This window comes from Mytilus galloprovincialis, chromosome 4 (assembly GCF_965363235.1).
Source record: "Mytilus galloprovincialis chromosome 4, xbMytGall1.hap1.1, whole genome shotgun sequence".
NCBI classification, from domain to species: Eukaryota; Metazoa; Mollusca; class Bivalvia; order Mytilida; family Mytilidae; genus Mytilus; species Mytilus galloprovincialis.
In genome coordinates, this window is record NC_134841.1 from 77500838 (window position 1) to 77521981 (window position 21144).

A 21144-nucleotide genomic window follows, 5' to 3' on the forward strand; every position below is an offset into this window, starting at 1 on the left:
ATTTTAGGTACATTCCTGCTGAGCACCTGACTCCATCTACCATTAGGTCAAATAACAAATAAAAAAATATGTGGGTTTTCTATTTACCTACCTATCCTAAATTTTAAGGTTAGAAAAAGCCTACCTTTAAAATTTTTTGGTCATTTTTCAATTTCTTTCCAATAGACTCGATGTAAAAAAAAATGTAAAATTAAGAAAAAAAGATCTACCTTCCCTATTTGATGTAATAGGAAACACATACATTCTTTTATTTGGCCCTGTTTCCCTGTACATCCTCAAGGATGAAATTACTTTTTTTACTCTAATTGCAGCATTCTAGAATACCTTACTCAGACTGCCTTCCTTTCAGTTTTTATGGAGGAGCACGTTTATCACTCAAAATTCATGCTTGAAAATGCAGAACATTACAATTATTTTAATTTTTCTAGTTTTGCCAGGTTGTGCATATTGCTAGTCCTGCTTAAGCATAGTGAATGCAGGTGCGTGTAATTGGAAAGAATAACTACATTTTTAAGGAGCCTTAAATCTGGCAAAAGGGAGACATAGCAATCCTAGTTTCTGTTGGCAGTGTCAACATTTATGTTACTGTAAGTCTATGGTTCAAGTTTTTGTAGACATCGATAACTTTGTCAAACGTGGAGTTTAAGGGAGTTGGCTTCTCAGTTTCAAAGTAATTAACTTTTCAAAACACTAGTTTATATTGAAAGGGGATTAATAAAGGAGTCCAAAGAGTCAAAAAAATATATAGGTCACCGTGCTTGTTTTCGAGATACCAGCCATTGAAATTTTGGCGGGAAAATATTCTCTCTTGACTTTTCATAGCTTTATCATTGACAAGTTGAAGCTCTCAAAAACTGTTAAAAAGTAATTAAAATTTTATCAGACTTTAACAGATGGCTTATCATTATACATGTAAAAGATTTACAAAAAGAAAAATGGGGGTCACCGGGCAAATTTTTTCAAGGCATACAAATGGATAAAACCAGAGGATTCCGAAAATTTGACAAAAAATCCAAAACATGACAAGCCAGCTTCCTTAATAAAATTTGAACAGAAGCTTGTTGATGACAAAAAAAAGGCAGTATCCAGTGCAAAATTTTGAAAATTTCGTATTTTACTGATAAATGGATTTAGTTTTGGGGTATAGATTCATAAAATGCAATCAAAACCATGTGGTACTGACTCGATATCTAAATGTTCTAAGGTTTATTTTATTCTTAAGATGCACACAATATAGTGTACTGATCATAACATTCCAAACATCCTATTCATGAGCAGTTCAAAACATTTATAAATAAAATATATGCTCAGACATTCAAGATACACAGTGATGTTATACTTGTAAAGAATTACATAACTTGTGCAGGGTGCAGGAATCTAAATTCTGTTCTGTGTCATTGATTTGGAAATCTTTAAAATTTGAGTTATATACCTTTGTCCATAATTGTAGTCAAATGGACTACAAAATGCTTTATACAATGCAATGTTGAATTTGACTCCACAGTAATAAATTAAAGCAATCTTTACCCTTCAGTGTTTCAAGCACTTCGATACTCTTTTACAGCTAACAAATAGATGCAGTCTGAGGTAAAAGTTCGTTACACATCAATTACTTGTCAAACCTTCATAGATATTTTATGAAATTTGGGAAAAAGCTTTTTAATGGTAAGAAGCAAACCTATTTTTGAAAGATAGACTAATTTTATGGAAAGATTGAAACTGTTTCAAATCTTTCCTAAGGCACCGGCCTCCCAAACTGAAAGTAGACAGATTTGCTATACAAGCTGACAAATAGTTCCCAATTGTGGTAAGGTCTGTGTAGATAATATGCATAAATGAACAGTAAGAAATATGGTTTCATCTTATTTTAAAGCATATGTTTTAAGGATAATAATCATTACGTTTTTTTTCAATTTTCCTGGATAGTTTTGTCTTTTTGATTAAGCGAGTGTATTGATACAATATCAGTATGATTGACAACAATCATGATCGAAGAACAATTAAACTAGGCCATTATTTTTGTCTTAAAATGTCCCGTTCTAAGTCAGGAAAATGCAGTTGTTATCAAATAGTTCGTTTCTATGTATATTGGCGTTGGTTTTTGTGGCACGTCAGTGTTCCTGTTGTTCCCTTGTTTTCCTAATTGATATGTTTCCCTCGGTTTTAGTTTGAAACCCATATGTATTTCCTCTAAATCGATTTATGACTTTTGCACACCGATATACTACTGTAACCTTTAATTAATCTGTGACTTATAGACAATGCGGCTTGAAACTAAGTCCATTTTTTTATCTCACAATATTTATCTTATAATTTATGTTTTAAATGCAGTGAAAAATCAAAAGTAACATACATGTATATTTAAATGATTAAAATCTGTCATCTGTATTTTAACTTATAAAAAAATGCTCGTTTAATATTAAATTTTTTAGGCAACAGTTGTTAAATGATGTTCAAATATTTGAGCATGAAGACACATATCAAGGTAACAGACTGAGGAAACTTTAACCTATGACTTTTGAACAGCGGTATACTACTGTTGCCTTTATTCAACACTTATACCATTGACTTTATCTGATTGTTTACCGCTAATACTCAGTTAAATACGAAAAATGCACAAATCAATATTTGATTTGAATTTAGCTTCGGATGCTTCTTCTTGAGCATGCAAACGCTTTTTGTTTTATATTGATAAAGTCGGTGTCTAAAAAAATTTAACCACAGACTGTATATGATTGTTCACTGCAAAACAAACCAAAAGTGTTCATCAAAATATATCAATATAATTCAAATGAAAATAAAAAAAAAGACACCTCATTGAAGATCGGAACAAAAAGACATCATAAAATTCGAAGAAGAAGAATATTGAGGAGCCGATATTTCAAAGGATTTGCCAATTACAGCTAAGGTAATATATTGCTGTTTGACGTCAGCACTTCGAGATAAAACTGTCTTGAGACCTGTCATAACTTTAATGCGAAGAACAAAATTAGTTAAAACACTATTCTCAAGCTTTGAATATTTTCCAATTCTTATAACACTTAATCTCAGGGCTCTCCATTACATCAGCTTTGAGGAAGCAGGTCCAAATACATTATTTGTCTTGTTTCTCCTCTGTCATTTCTTTTTACGTTTAGATCCGAACATCTACCAATCCTCAATTGTTAGTCACCGATTTTTGAACTATCATTGGATTTTTTTTATGAGAAACACAGATGTTTTACTGGTGAAACAGGAACCAATTACTTTCACAGAGAACATGAATGCAATTGAAGTTTTTGAAAGGAGTTTGTAATTCAATGTTCAAGCAGGAGAGTAACATATTGCACCTTGAAGTCCTTTTAAAAAAATCAGTAGTCATAACTCAAGACTATAGGTCAATGTAAATTATTGTATTTTCTGGAAAGGTAAAGTGACACGCAAGAAAATTGAATTATAAGAATAACATATGATGTTGACAAAATCAACTTTATTAATTTACAAACATAACAACATTCAAACATGATTTCTTTCATACTTTAACAATCAAGAAGTCTGTATTGAAAACAAATTCTAACTTTTACCGATACAAATTGAAATAAAGACAATAATTCCACCTTGTAGATCTAATACATATCAAGTTGAGAAGACAATAATTACACAATGCAGATACCGAATCGAAAGTGAGAAAACAATAATTCCACAATGCAGATACCAATAGAAATTAAGAAAACAATAATTCCACGATGCAGATCAAAATAGAAATTGAAAAAAAAAAATAATTCCACAATGCTGATCAAAATAGAAATTGAGAAGACAATAATTCCACAATGCAGATCAAAAAAGAAATTGAGATGACAATAATTCCACATTGCAGATACCAAATAGAAAGTGAAACATCAACCTGATCAAGCAAACAACAATGAAGCAATATATTGTAACACATCAAGCAACGATTAAACAAAACAGACACTAATTGAAGTAAATCAGACACCTATTCCCCTGGGAGGTATACCTTTTACAAATAGGCAGGCAACAAACATCAAAAAGAAGGAAAATTGAAAGAAACAGACAACTAATCAGCATACAGATACCTTTTCAAAATAAAAGATATTAACGTTTTAACAAGGCAGATAACTATTTCAATAAATAATGAGTAAATCCTGTCAGTCAGATGTATGCCATTAACTTCAGTTGTCAATACACTTTTTGTACAAGAGCTCGGATGGATATTAACAAAAAGTTTATTTCAAATCTAAATAGTAGTTTAATCTGTTCATAAATTTCCAAAACATGTGATACAAGCGGTTAAATCAATGAATTTGAAAAAATTACAATCAAAATAAACTCTGTGAAAAAAATGTGTACTTGAAATAAGTAGTTTTTCAGTAATTAAATTTTAAAATTTAAAAACTAATCTGGTCAGTGTCATCAGCCAGAATGTTGAGAAAAATCCCAAACTTAATTTACAATATTTACAGCATGGTCAATTTGAGACAAAAAAAAAAGCAACACATTTTGTCTAACCAACCAATAGTTTTTTTAAATTAGATTTATTGAAATTGGTCTACATCATGATAAATTGGAGTTCAAACTTTTGTAACGTTCCTTTTGTTGACTAAGATATGAAAAAGTTTGATTGTTGAACTGTGAATTTTTTGGATGATAATAGCTCAAAACGTGGTAAAAAGTGATGAAAAATAGGAAAATCATTAAAGAAAATAGTGTACTTTCAAATGACCACAGCCATGAAAAGAAGTACATCACCATATGATTTTTTCGCCATCAACCACATTCTAACAGTCATATAAACACAAAATCAGATTAAGAAAAAAAGATTAACTCTTGAAATGTTTGGCTCCCCAGAGATGTACATCCTTAAGGGAAAAAAGAAGGAAATCTTTACGAAGGCACCAGTCAATGAGCGCATATGGTCTATGCCAATGTTAGTCTAAAATTATATTTATCAAGATTTAAGCAGACGATAGTAAATGACAATATTTTACAACCTATTGTGCTTCACAATTATAAAAAAAATCTGAATAGTTCATTGAAAAAACAAATATGAAACATCGTTCTGAAGACATATAGCTACAAAAAATTATCGCAAAGTGGCGGATCCAGTAATTTCACAAGTGGGGGGCCACTGACTGCCTAAGAGGGGCCGCTCCAGTCACGCTTCAGTGATTCCCTATATAAGCAACCAAATTTTTCCCCAAAAAGAGGGGCCCGGGCCCCCTGCCCCCTCCCAAAGCCACCTCTGACAAATTTGATGATATTTTACAACTACTATCAAAATTCGTCATCATTGGTAATAAAAATTAAACAAACAATGAGAACAACTGAATGTGCTGTAAATATTTGTTTTCACACTGAAGATTAATTTCAAATTTCATTTAGAATTATTTGTATAGACTTCCAGCAACAACCGTGAAAATATGCATTGGGCATAATAGGGGTTCAGGTTGTCTTATTTCATTTTATTTCATAGGAATGGGAGGTTAGGTTTTTGGTAAAACCAGTGTCAATCAACCGTTTGGGGACTGGAAGATTTCTTGCTGAAAATTATTTTCACATTACTATACATATATCTTGTTGTCAAGTTAGCAATACAAATAAAACACCCTTGTAGACCACAAAGTAATATGAATATGTATTGCAGCCATTCGGATTCAAAAATACCAGACAACAATCCTGTGACCCAAAATATACCAGATAAAATGGCAAGTCGCAAAAACAATTTTGCATCTTGAAAATATGAAGATTTTAAAAGATGTCTCATTTCCATACGAAACAAACAAACCTGAAATATAACTCGAAACAGAACAACACAATTGATTACAGTAGAAACGACAACTGGTCCAGTGAAGAAAATAAGATTTGCTGGATAAATGTTTGGAAAGCAAACTGAATTTCCATACCCCACAGATAAATTAGCAATATTGAATTGATCAAGAATGACAGCAGGAGCAACAAATAAAAGTGGAATCATCAAGCCAATCACAGTTAAAACTCTTCGAGTTTCGGTTCCTGCCTGTTTTATTGTTTTGTTGCCTGACTTCATTGAGGTAAGGTTCTTGGCTATGTATAGAACTGTTATCATCATGAAAGAAAACACAGACAGCCATAAGTAATGAAGAAATACTCCAATGGTGTAACACACGTAGGTTATTTGCGAGGCATAACTACCTGTCATGAACAAAATGTTTGAGGCAATCAGTGATATAGACAAGTTTTCCATGTTAGAACCTGCGACGGTTGAAGACAGTTTATATTTTCTGTTCATCGTGACAGAGAAAACCAACGCCACTACTGAGATTGAAAAGCATGCGTACGTCAGGATGGCTTTTATAGAGTATGACAGTCCTTTGATGTCTCCTAAATCTTTTTTTATATGGGATTCATGGCATACTATGTCTTTTACGTGTAAATTTAATGATGTGTTTTGTTCAGCAATGACTGTCATCCTGTTACAGTCTAAGTGTCCAGATCGTTCTATAATATTCCTGTTAAGATTATTAATTGTATATTTGATTATGTCATTGTTTATTATACTTAAAGATTCATTCTGCAATGAAGTTGGTAAATCTTGTTCTTTGGTGATTACAGAAGTATTATTTTCATAAGCGAATACCATTTTCCACATAAAGTTGTTAACATTGTACTGCACTGTTCTTATTTCATCGATGAACGATGGTTTGGTTATCATAACTTCTAGTCTTATTTCTGAAGCTTTGCTTTTCTCTTTCTTTGGGAAGAGAATTCTTGTGCTGTGTATATCTAAGTTTTCTACAACCTGGGTAAAACTCCATATATATGTACCAATTATTGATAAAAACTGTTCCTTTGTCATGGTCATACTTGATACAAGGTAAAAAGTTTCAACTGTTAACCGAAAATTGGTGTAAGTTTCTAAATCTGTGCATTCGTTGTTTACCTGCATCTAAAAAGAAAAATTAAGATCTCATTTAATAAAAGATTTGGGAAAATTGGTAGAATTAGAACCAACAGTAGTTTTCGAATGTTCAAATCTCGAATTAAAAATTTGGAGGAATGCATAAAGTCCAAAAAGGACCAACTCTAATGCGTCGACAGAGTAAGAGTCTCCATTTATACATACATTATTCAAATATACTCTTAATTTTAATGTCACATTAGATAAAAGGCCACAGTCGGTAAATGTACTGATCAGCGCTAAGACTGCGAAAATATGTCTATTGTAAGTTATAAGACAGTCACAAGTATCAATTTGTTTTCTGTAAAAATTATGTAGTGCCTATTTCATTCATTTTCCCAATTACAATTCTGGGGCTGTTTTGGGATTAGGGAACCACCGTTGTTGATAATCTTAGTTATAAAAGTAAATATATTGTTAACTAAATGGAAGTTTCATTTTATTTAAAGAGCCGGTTTTAGTCTTATTTAAAACGGATGAGACGGTAGAGGGATTGAACAGTACAAATTTGAAGACAAAAGGTCTGTACAAGTTCCTTGAGAGTGTGCTGTTTTTGATTAAAAGTAAAACATAGCTCTATCAGTCATTACTTAGGGTAAATAACTCTATGTTTTTAATACTGTGAAATTGGAAGTTCTCTGTTTATTAAAAATTATATTAAAAAATACAGAAATGAAATTTAAATTAACTATTTATATACGTAATTTCAATTACTTATTCAAAACCCCGCCAAAATCATCGTAAAATATATATATTAGATTTTCTCAAAGGTATAAATTACTTAAAAGTGTAGGAGAAAACCTTTTTATAACCTCTATTATATGAAAAAATGATCTATGCTTTCAAGGAAAGTTAAGAATAAACTCATCATAGATACCAGGATTGAAATTTTGTATTTGCACCAGACGTGCGTTTCGTCTACAGACGCTCGAAAAAAAAATGTTAAATAAGCCAAAAAATATTACGAAGTTGAAAAGCATAGGACCAAAAATTCCTTAAAGTTTGTCAAAATACAGCTACGATTATCTATTCATGAGGAAGAAAAACCTTAGTATTTCAAAATTTTTTATTTCATCCAGAATATGATCCACTAATTATAAGGTTAAAGAATAATTTTCTTATTGAGATGATTTAAGAAGAAAAATTGTTTTTGTAGAGTAGTAATTAACTGTATTGGTTTTGACTTTATTTTACACTAATATATATTTATATAATTTTATATTATTTCAAAATATGTAAGTAAGTTTGTGAAAAAGAGAGGGACGAACGATAACAGAGGGACAGTCAAACTCATAGATTGAAAATAAACTGACGAAACATGAACTAGACTGCTTGTACGTCAAAAATATGTACTATAAGTGTCTGAGATAATGCCACAACCTCCTAAAGTCATATGAAACAAGTTTATTGTCATATTAATGTTTTCAGAATGATTGAATCAATGCATTTAAATGTTCTGTTTATTGGCGAATAAGTATACGGGAAAACAAATTTCTATACCATGACCTTTTATAGCTTTTGAAAAATAAAAAAGATGTTCTTTTACAAGAAATTAGTTCACATGTATTTGTGTCATAGTAAAACATAGTCATTCAAGTTTATATAGCATATTTCACTTTCTTTTTAGATTTTCATATGACTTTTAAAAGTTGAGGATTTGTGTTTTCAGAATTTAAAACTAGAGGCTCTAAAGAGCCGGTGTCGCTCACCTTAGTCTATCTGCATATTAAACAAAGGACACAGATGGATTCATAACAAAATTGTGTTTTGGTGATGGTGATGTGTATGTAGATCTTACTTTACTGAAATTCTTGCTGCTTACAATTATCTCTATCTATAATGAACTTGTCCCAGTAGTTACAGTGGAAAAAATATTGTAAAAATTTACAAATTTATGAAAATTGTAAAACATTTACTATAAAGGGCAATAACTCCTTAAGGGGTCAATTGACTATTTTGATTATGTTGACCTTTTAGTAGGTCTTACTTTAATGTACATTATTTCTGATCGCAGTTTATCTCTATCTATAATAATACTCAAGATAATGACCAAAAGCTGCATAATTTTCTTAAAATTACCAATTCAGGGGTAGCAACCCAACAATAGGTTGTCTGAATGCAGGGCAGATAGATCTTAACCTAATGAACAATTTTATCCTGTCAGATTTGCTGAAAATGCTTTGGTTTCAGAGATATGAGCCAAAAACTGCATTTGAATCCTATGTTCTATTTTTAGTCATGTTGGCTATCTTGGTTCGCGAGTGGGGTCATCGGACACACTTTTAAAACTTGATACCCTAATAATTATTTTGGACAATTTTGTTTTCATTTGTCTTAGTAGTTTCAGAGGAGAAATCTTTTGTAAAAGATTACAAAAATTAACGAAAAATTGTTAAAAATTGACAATAAAGGGTAATAACTCCTTAAGGGGTCAACTGACCATTTTGGTCTTGTTGACTTATTTGTAGATCTTACTTTGCTAAACATCATTGCTGTTTACAGAAATTACCGTTGTCTCGATCTATAATAATATTCAAGATAATAACCAAAAACGGCAAAATGTCCTTAAAATTACCAATTCAGGGGCAGCAACCTAACAACGGGTTGTCCGAATCTTCTGAAAATTTCAGGGCATATAGATCTTGACCTTATAAATAATTTTACCCCAGTTCAGATTTGCTTTAAATGCTTTGGTTTCAGAGATATAAGCCAAAATCTACATTTTACTCCTATGTTCCATTTTTAGCCATGGTGGCTATCTTGGTTGGATGGCCGGGTTACCGGACACATATTTAAACTAGACACCGCAATGATTATTGTGGCTAAGTTTGGTTAAATTTGGTAGTTTCAAAGAAGAAGATTTTTGTAAAAGTAAACGACGGGCACCAAGTGATGAGAAAAGCTCACTTGGCCCATTTGGCAAGGTGAGCTAAAAAGCAGTTCAATTTGAATAATTCAATTCAAATCATTATTTACTAGTTTTTGTAATTTTCTTTGAGAACTTTGAAATGAACTATATAGTTGCAAAATGATACCCGAAAGGTTTTGTCATTGGTGCAAAGCACCGTCAAAACATATATGGCTTGTGTTATACTAGTAATTTTGTTAAATTACCTCTTTCGACCATCGTGTGCAATCTTCATCCTTGGTTTCTTTTCCTTTGAATGAAAACAAAACAGTCAGCGGGTGGATGATATCACGAATTATATTATCATATATGACAGAAACGCAGTTGGATAGGTCACGGTTATAGATTGGAACACAGAAACGATTTCTGTAGAAATGTATAATTCTATTAATGTACATGTAAACTGGATTTATAAACATTTGACACAGTGCGTCATTGTTGGCGGCTAATCCTAACATACATGGACGAACGACTGTACCATTTGGTGGAATTAATTGATAACCTATGCTGTTTTGAAAAAAATAACTGAGTTTGTCAGTTCTAGAAATATTTTCTGGAATGTTTCTCGTGTCTGCCCCAATAAACTGAAGATCAAATGTTTTATATGAAGTAATATTATGACACAAAGCACAGTATCTATTTTTAAATATGACTTCATCATGAACGACACAAGGTCCAGTGTTCAGAATGTCATTACTTCTACAAAGATGTGAGACAGTGGTATTTTCTTCCATTGCTGGACATTCAGCCACTGCAAACAGTCCCTTGTATATGTTTTGAGATGATTTGTAGCACTGATAATATGGTGTGTATACCGAGTTTAAATCTTCGTTGAGCTTAATGTCATGGCAACAGTCCTTATATTGATGACATTTTTCATCACAATTACAATACTGTTCCTCCATCTTTGTCTGTGTAAACTCACATGTCCCGTGCGGAAAACATGGATCTGATAGGACTAAAGTATCATATGGAGAAACACTTGTGTGATAGTGAAACGACTGGTTGACAAAAGTCGTCGTTTCTCTACTACCAGAACTTCTTTCCACATCCAAATGTTCATTACGTTGATAATTCTCGGTTGCATTGCTAGCCACGCTATCATTACTTGGTCTTTCGTGTCTTTGATAGGGTTTTCCTGCAAAAACAAAAAAATCTTGAAAAACGTAATATAGTACAAATGATCGTATTATGGTGTTATAAGTCATTATAGAAATCTAGTTATGTTTTTTCACTAGACGATGGCCAAATGTTATTATAAAAATTTAATACAATTATTATATACTAGTAAATATAGTCATACCTTAGCTTGCTAAATTAATAAAAGCTATAAAATATCCGAGAAAACATGATCCGTTCCGGTTATTTTCTGAACAAATATCTCAGAATATTACTGTTTATGATTTATTTCATTTGGGAAATTAAAATGATTCTAAAGCTGGAAATTAGAGCTCTTTTATATAAAAATTAATTGCTTCGAATGACAAATATTTATCGTCTTAGAGGAGAATAAAAAGACGTACTTAATTTCCTGGAAGGTGATAAAATTAGTAATTATATATAGAAACTATCCCTAATTATAGTTAAATAGTATTGCTTTATGGGGCGTATTAAGGCAATAATATGTTAGGACTGGTTATGTTTCTTATTGACGGCTCATTTCGGTCACTGCATATTAGCACTTGTTGTGTCGCCTGTATGTGACTCATTTAGGTCACTTCTGTATTAACACTGCTTGTGTCTCCTGTTGATGGCTCATTAAGGTCACTTCTTTATTTACAGTGGTTGTCTCCTGTTGATGGCTGATTTAGGACACGTCTGTAACTACCGTGGTTGTGTCTCCTGTTGAGGGCTCATTTATCGCAAATTATGTATTAACAATGGTTTTGTCTCCTGTTTGTGGCTCATATAAGACACGTCTGTAACTACAGTGGTTGTGTCTCCTGTTGAGGGCTCATTTATCGCAAATTATGTATTAACAATGGTTTGTCTCCTGTTGGGGGCTCATTTAGGCAAATTATGTATTAACAATGATTTGTCTCCTGTTTGTGGCTCATATAAGACACGTCTGTAACTACAGTGGTTGTGTCGCCTGTTGAGGGCTCATTTATCGCAAATTATGTATTAACAATGGTTTGTCTCCTGTTTGTTGTTCATTTAGGCAAATTATGTATTAACAATGGTTTTGTCTCCTGTTTGTGGCTCATATAAGACACGTCTGTATTAACAATGGTTTTGTCTCCTGTTGAGGGCTCATTTATCGCAAATTATGTATTAACAATGGTTTTGTCTCCTGTTTGTGGCTCATTTAAGCAAATTATGTTTTAACAATGGTTTTGTCTCCTGTGTGTGGCTCATTTCCTAAATTATGTATTAACAATGGTTTTGTCTCCTGTTTGTGGCTCATTTCCTAAATTATGTATTAACAGTGGTTTTGTCTCCTGTATCTGGCTCATTTCCTAAATTATGTATTAACAATGGTTTTGTCTCCTGTTTGTTGCTCATATAGGACACGTCTGTATTAACAATGGTTTTGTTTCCTGTTTGTGGCTCATTTAGGCAAATTATGTATTAACAATGGTTTTGTCTCCTGTTTGTGGCTCATTTTCTAAATTATGTATTAACAATGGTTTTGTCTCCTGTTTGTGGCTCATTTCCTAAATTATGTATTAACAATGGTTTTGTCTCCTGTTTGTGGCTCATTTCCTAAATTATGTATTAACAATGGTTTTTTCTCCTGTTTGTGGCTCATATAGGACACGTCTGTATTAACAATGGTTTTGTCTCCTGTCTGTGGCTCATTTCGTGCTCACACTGGTAGTCTCTCATAGTTTCATACAAAACAATCATTAGATTTCAAGCTTAAGATGTTAAATACAAATATCGTGAACTGGAATCAGTTTGGATTGCAATGTTTTATTGGTGTTCATAAAGTTTTTTTTTTATATATATCTTAGGCAAATCGATAGCCTATGAAAAGTAACAAGTCATTATAGAGACAAACAAAAAGTATTTTGAAGCAAGCAGTCTATATGATAGACATTAATCGTACGTAAATAAATGAATCACTGACCAAATGGTATTTATTAATTATCCAGTAGGTTTTTCATGTAATTTCATGGATAGTAGCGCAAAACAAAGGTTCGTACTTTATTTGGTCTTTTTGACTTTTTTAATTCAAATGTAACTTGTAGACGAAAAGCGCGTCTGGCGCACACATTTGTTATCCTAGTTCCTATGATGAGTTGATTTCCATGGAAAAAAGTAAAATCACAAAAATACTGATTTCCGAGGGAAATTCAAAACGGAGTCCCCAATCAACTGGCAAATTCAAAAGCTCAAACACATTAAACGATCTGTTAACAACTGTTATATTCCTGACTTGATACAGGCAACTTCTTGACCACTATTTTTTTGTGTGATATTTGTTACTTGAAATCTGCAGCAAAAACATGCCTGAAACATTTTTTCACAAATATGACTCATTCAATGTCCTGTGTTTTATAAGTTTTCTGGGTCCATCCCTTTTGTTATAATGATGGATTGAGCAGAGTAGAAATGAAATATACAATAAAATATGACGAGATTAACAGGTTTTGCTTCTTTACTTTGCTTAGTTTTTAGGTTTACATTTCATAATGTAATATCACACTTAATGTTCACCTTATTTTCATAGTTGGATGAATCAAACATGTTTTTTAAATTATAAAATAAGAACGCACGGAAAATATATGGACGTAAGTTGAATAGGTAACGAATAGGGAATAGGCAATAAGTAACCAACTTGACGTCCATGGAAAATATGATCTTTTTTCAATTCGCCTATTTGTCACTTGCTCCACGTGCGCTGTGTTGGTTGTTTATTCTTGTCACAATCCGATGAATGTCAGCAACAAACTCGAAAGTTTATAAGCTTGCGATCAACATTGTCTGACTGAAATATTATTTGTCGATAATACGTTTTAGATTCGTAATAAGTATATTTTTTTTTACGTGTGTACAGGACTAAATATAGTTTATATTCATGTATTGGTTCACCAATTCGATAATAATTCAATTATAAGAAACAAGTTTGAAATGACGTAAAAGTACAGCGAATCATGTTTGATATTGAACAAGTTCGGACTCAATAGGGGGTTCCAATATACTAATTCGGGGTTGAAAGATGGCAATTTTTTTTTGTTCAATTCAAACGACATAAAAGATCATTTTCAAATGAAGAAATAGGAAACAACTAATATTATTGCAAAATAAAAGACCCATCCCACTGAAAACTGAGCAACATGAGCACCATTGTTTCCATTAAACGTGGGTATCAGCTGAGGCACGAAACATTCCTCTTTGTGGGGTTAGGTAGTCAACAAAACCAACTGTTGTTTGAACTTAAATTTACAACAGAACTACTTTTTGTTGATATAGATACAAGAACAAGTTCTTTTTTTTAATATTATCTTCTATTTTTATTTAGATAATAATGTATTTTTCTCACATCCCTTTTGAAAGAAATCGTTTTAAATAGAAATCGGTTTAAGGTAATATCCGCCTCGTGGTGAAAGAAGTCGGAGTGCTCGGAACTAAACACCAACCTTCAGCCGGAAAACTGGCAATCATAGTCAATTAAGATTAAGATTCGAATACACGTGCCACGTGACTAGTGATACAGTAGCTGAAGAGGCCGTTCACGATAAAGTTCGGGGAAATTTAGACTGCCACTCGGAAATGAGGATATATTGGATAGAGACATAAAATTGAGAATGGAAATGGAAACATTTGCATGGATAGGTGTTGACTTTTAAAATAGTTCATTCCAGGTTCAATCCACCATTTTCTACCTTTAAAAATGCCTGTACCAAGTCAGGAATATGACAATTGTTGTCCATTTGTTTGATGTGTTTTGTCATTTGTCATTTGATTTTGCCATTTGATTAGGGACTTTCCGATTGAATTTTCCTCGGAGTTCAGTATTTTTGATTTTTCTTTTTTCCTTGCATAAGCATACTAGTTTAATGAAGTTTATATAAGGTCACTCCATTTATATTTCATTGACTTTCTTAGATGGCAGGAAAACAAATAATATTTTCATATTTCATACAATTACATACTTTGCACTTAAGCTTCATTGAAACATTTATCATTCTTTCTTCATTAAAAGAGGAGTAAAACTTACAGAAAGTATTATATCAGAAATGAATTATAAATTTGTTAATTATATAAATGATAAAAGTCCTAATTAGACTTGTTTGGATTAATAAAAAAAAGAAACTTTATGTTGTTTTACTTTATCTGCCTTTATTTCAGGGTACATTCCTGCTGAGCACCTGACTCCATCTACCATTAGGTCAAATAACAAATAAAAAAATATGTGGGTTTTCTATTTTCCTACCTATCCTAAATTTTAAGGTTAGAAAAAACCTACCTTTAAAAGTTTTGGTCATTTTTCAATTTCTTTCCAATAGACTCGATGTAAAAAAAAATGTAAAATTAAGGAAAAAAAAGATCTACCTTCCCTATTTGATGTAATAGGAAACACATACATTCTTTTATTTGGCCCTGTTTCCCTGTACATCCTCAAGGATGAAATTACTTTTTTTACTCTAATTGCAGCATTCTAGAATACCTTATTCAGACTGCCTTCCTTTCAGTTTTTATGGAGGAGCACGTTTATCACTCAAAATTCATGCTTGAAAATGCAGAACATTACAATTATTTTAATTCTTCTAGTTTTGCCAGGTTGTGCATATTGCTAGTCCTGCTTGAAGCATAGTGAATGCAGGTGCGTGTAATTGGAAAGAATAACTACATTTTTAAGGAGCCTTAAATCTGGCAAAAGGGAGACATAGCAATCCTAGTTTCTGTTAGCAGTGTCAACATTTATGTTACTGTAAGTCTATGGTTCAAGTTTTTGTAGACATCGATAACTTTGTCAAACCTGAATGGAGTTTAATAAAATTTGAACAGATGCTTGTTGATGACCAAAAAAAAGGCAGTATCCAGTGAAAAATTTTGAAAATTTCGTATTTTACTGATAAATGGATTTAGTTTTGGGGTATAGATTCATAAAATGCAATCAAAACCATGTGGTACTGACTTGATATCTAAACGTTCTAAGGTTTATTTACTTCTTAAGATGCACACAATATAGTGTACTGATCATAACATTCCAAACATCCTATTCATGAGCAGTTCAAAACATTTATAAATAAAATATATGCTCAGACATTCAAGATACACAATGATGTTATACTTGTAAAGAATTACATAACTTGTGCAGGGTGCAGGAATCTAATTTCTGTTCTGTGTCATTGATTTGGAAATCTTTAAAATTTGAGTTATATACCTTTGTCCATAATTGTAGTCAAATGGACTACAAAATGCTTTATACAATGCAATGTTGAATTTGACTCCACAGTAATAAATTAAAGCAATCTTTACCCTTCAGTGTTTCAAGCACTTCGATACTCTTTTACAGCTAACAAATAGATGCAGTCTGAGGTAAACGTTCGTTACACATCAATTACTTGTCAAACCTTCATAGATATTTTATGAAATTTGGGAAAAAGCTTTTTAATGGTAAGAAGCAAACCTATTTTTGAAAGATAGACTAATTTTATGGAAAGATTGAAATTTGTTTCAAATCTTTCCTAAGGAACTGAAAGTAGACAGATTTGCTATACAAGCTGACAAATAGTTCCCAATTGTGGTAAGGTCTGTGTAGATAATATGCATAAATGAACAGTAAGAAATATGGTTTCATCTTATTTTAAAGCATATGTTTTAAGGATAATAATCATTATGTTTTTTTTTCAATTTTCCTGGCTAGTTTTGTCTTTTTGATTAAGCGAGTGTATTGATACAATATCAGTATGATTGACAACAATCATGATCGAAGAACAATTAAACTAGCCCATCATTTTTGTCTTAAAATGTCCGGTTCCAAGTCAGGAAAATGCAGTTGTTATCAAATAGTTCGTTTCTATGTATATTGGCGTTGGTTTTTGTGGCACGTCAGTGTTCCTGTTGTTCCCTTGTTTTCCTAATTGATATGTTTCCCTCGGTTTTAGTTTGTAACCCATATGTATTTCCTCTAAATCGATTTATGACTTTTGCACACCGATATACTACTGTAACCTTTAATTAATCTTTGACTTATAGACAATGCGGCTTGAAACTAAGTCCATTTTTTTTTTATCTCACAATATTTATCTTATAATTTATGTTTTAAATGCAGTGAAAAATCAAAAGTAACATATATTTAAATGATTAAAATCTGTCATCTGTATTTTATCTTATAAAAAAAATGCTCGTTTAATATTAATTTTTTTAGGCAACAGTTGTTGAATGATGTTCAAATATTTGAGCATGAAGACACATATCAAGGTAACAGACTGAGGAAACTTTAACCTATGACTTTTGAACAGCGGTATACTACTGTTGCCTTTATTCAACACTTATACCATTGACTTTATCTGATTGTTTACCGCTAATACTCAGTTAAATACGAAAAATGCACAAATCAATATTTGATTTGAATTTAGCTTCGGATGCTTCTTCTTGAGCATGCAAACGCTTTTTGTTTTATATTGATAAAGTCGGTGTCTAAAAATATTTAACCACAGACTGTATATGATTGTTCACTGCAAAACAAACCAAAAATGTTCATCAAAATATATCAATATAATTCAAATGAAAAAAAAAAAAAAAAAGACACCTCATTGAAGATCGGAACAAAAAGACATCATAAAATTCGAAGAAGAAGAATATTGAGGAGCCGATATTCCAAAGGATTTGCCAATTACAGCTAAGGTAATATATTGCTGTTTGACGTCAGCACTTCGAGATAAAACTGTCTTGAGACCTGTCATAACTTTAATGCGAAGTACAAAATTAGTTAAAACACCATTCTCAAGCTTTGAATATTTTCCAATTCTTATAACACTTAATCTCAGGGCTCTCCATTACATCAGCTTTGAGGAAGCAGGTCCAAATACATTATTTGTCTTGTTTCTCCTCTGTCATTTCTTTTTACGTTTAGATCCGAACATCTACCAATCCTCAATTGTTAGTCACCGATTTTTTAACTATCATTGGATTTTTTTTATGAGAAACACAGATGTTTTACTGATGAAGCAGGAACTAATTACTTTCACAGAGAACATGAATGCAATTGAAGATTTTGAAAGGAGTTTGTAATTCAATGTTCAAGCAGGAGAGTAACATATTGCACCTTGAAGTCCTTTTAAAAAAATCAGTAGTCATAACTCAAGACTATAGGTCAATGTAAATTATTGTATTTTCTGGAAAGGTAAAGTGACACGCAAGAAAATTGAACTATAAGAATAACATATGATGTTGACAAAATCAACTTTATTAATTTACAAACATAACAACATTCAAACATGATTTCTTTCATACTTTAACAATCAAGAAGTCTGTATTGAAAACAAACTTTTACCGATACCAATTGAAATAAAGACAATAATTCCACCTTGTAGATCTAAATACATATCAAGTTGAGAAGACAATAATTACACAATGCAGATACCGAATCGAAAGTGAGAAAACAATAATTCCACAATGCAGATACCAATAGAAATTAAGAAAACAATAATTCCACGATGCAGATCAAAATAGAAATTGAGAAAAACAATAATTTCACAATGCTGATCAAAATAGAAATTGAGAAGACAATAATTCCACAATGCAGATCAAAATAGAAATGGAGATGACAATAATTCCACATTGCAGATACCAAATAGAAAGTGAAACATCAACTTGATCAAGCAAACAACAATGAAGCAATATATTGTAACACATCAAGCAACGATTAAACAAAACAGACACTAATTGAAGTAAATCAGACACCTATTCCCCTGGGAGGTATACCTTTTACAAATAGGCAGGCAACAAACATCAAAAAGAAGGAAAATTGAAAGAAACAGACAACTAATCAGCATACAGATACCTTTTCAAAATAAAAGATATTAACATTTTAACAAGGCAGATAACTATTTCAATAAATAATAAGTAAATCCTGCCAGTCAGATGTATGCCATTAACTTCAGTTCTCAATACACTTTTTGTACAAGAGCTCGGATGGATATTAACAAAAAGTTTATTTCAAATCAAAATAGTAGTTTAATCTGTTCATAAATTATTCCAAAACATGTGATACAAGCGGTTAAATCAATGAATTTGAAAAAATACAATAGAAATAAACTCTGTGAAGAAAATGTGTACTTGAAATAAGTAGTTTTTCAGTAATTAAATTTTAAAATTTAAAAACTAATCTGGTCAGTGTCATCAGCCAGAATGTTGAGAAAAATCCCAAACTTAATTTACAATATTTACAGCATGGTCAATTTGAGACAAAAAAAAAGCAACACATTTTGTCTAACCAACCAATAGTTTTTTTTAAATTAGATTTATTGAAATTGGTCTACATCATGATAAATTGGAGTTCAAACTTTTGTAACGTTCCCTTTGTTGACTAAGATATGAAAAAAGTTTGATTGTTGAACTGTGATTTTTTTGGATGATAATAGCTCAAGACGTGGTAAAAAGTGATGAAAAATAGGAAAATCATTAAAGAAAATAGTGTACTTTCAAATGGCCACAGCCATGAAAAGAAGTACATTACCATATGATTTTTTCGCCATCAACCACATTCTAACAGTCATATAAAAACAAAATCAGATTAAGAAAAAAAGATTAACTCTTGAAATGTTTGGCTCCCCAGAGATGTACATCCTTAAGAGAAAAAAGAAGGAAATCTTTACGACGGCACCAGTCAATGAGCGCATATGGTCTATGCCAATGTTAGTCTAAAATTATATTTATCAAGATTTAAGCAGACGATAGTAAATGACAATATTTTACAACCTATTGTGCTTCACAATTATAAAAAAATTCTGAATAGTTCATTGAAAAAACAATTATGAAACATCGTTCTGAAGACATATAGCTACAAAAAAATATCGCAAAGTGGCGGATCCAGAAATTTCATAAGTGGGGGCCCACTGACTGCTTAAGAGGGGGCCGCTCCAGTCACGCTTCAATGATTCCCTATATAAGCAACCAAATTTTTCCCCAAAAAGGGGGCCCAAGGCCCCCTACCCCCCTGCCCCCCCAAAAAAAATCCGCCTCTGACAAATTTGATGATATTTTACAACTACTATCAAAATTCGTTATCATTGGTAATGAAAATTAAACAATGAGAAAATCTGAATGTGCTGTAAATATTTGTTTTCACACAGAAGATTAATTTCAAATTTCATTTAGAATTATTTGTATAGACTTCCAGCAACAACGGTGAAAATATGCATTGGGCATAATAGGGGTTCAGGTTGACTTACTTCATTTTATTTCATAGGAATGGGAGGTTAGGTATTTGGTAAAACTAGTGTCAATCAACCGTTTGGGGACTGGAAGATTTCTTGCTGAAAGTTGTTTTCACATTACTATACATATATCTTGTTGTCAAGTTAGCAATACAAATAAAACACCCTTGTAGACCACAAAGTAATATGAATATGTATTGCAGCCATTCGGATTCAAAAATACCAGACAACAATCCTGTGACCCAAAATATACCAATTAAAATGGCAAGTCGCAAAAACAATTTTGCATCTTGAAAAGATGAAGATTTTAGAAGATGTCTCATTTCCATACGAAACAAACAAACCTGAAATATAACTCGAAACAGAACAACACAATTGATAACAGTAGAAACGACAACTGGTCCAGTGAAGAAAATAAGATTTGCTGGATAAATGTTTGGAAAGCAAACTGAATTTCCATACCCCACAGATAAATTAGCAATATTGAATTGATCAAGAATGACAGCAGGAGCAACAAATAAAAGTGGAATCATCAAGCCAATCACAGTTAAAACTCTTCGAGTTTCGGTTCCTGCCTGTTTTATTGTTTTGTTGCCTGACTTCATTGAGGTAATATTCTTGGCTATGTATAGAACTGTTATCATCATGAAAGAAAACACAGACAGCCATAAGTAATGAAGAAATACTCCAATGGTGTAACACACGTAGGTTATTTGCGAGGCATAACTACCTATCATGAACAAAATGTTTGAGGCAATCAGTGATATAGACAAGTTTTCCATGTTAGAACCTGCGACGGTTGAAGACAGTTCATATTTTCTGTTCATCGTGACAGAGAAAACCAACGCCACTACTGAGATTGAAAAGCATGCGTATGTCAGGATGGCTTTTATAGAGTATGACAGTCCTTTGATGTCTCCTGAATCTTTTTTTTATATGGTATTCATGGCATACTATGTCTTTTA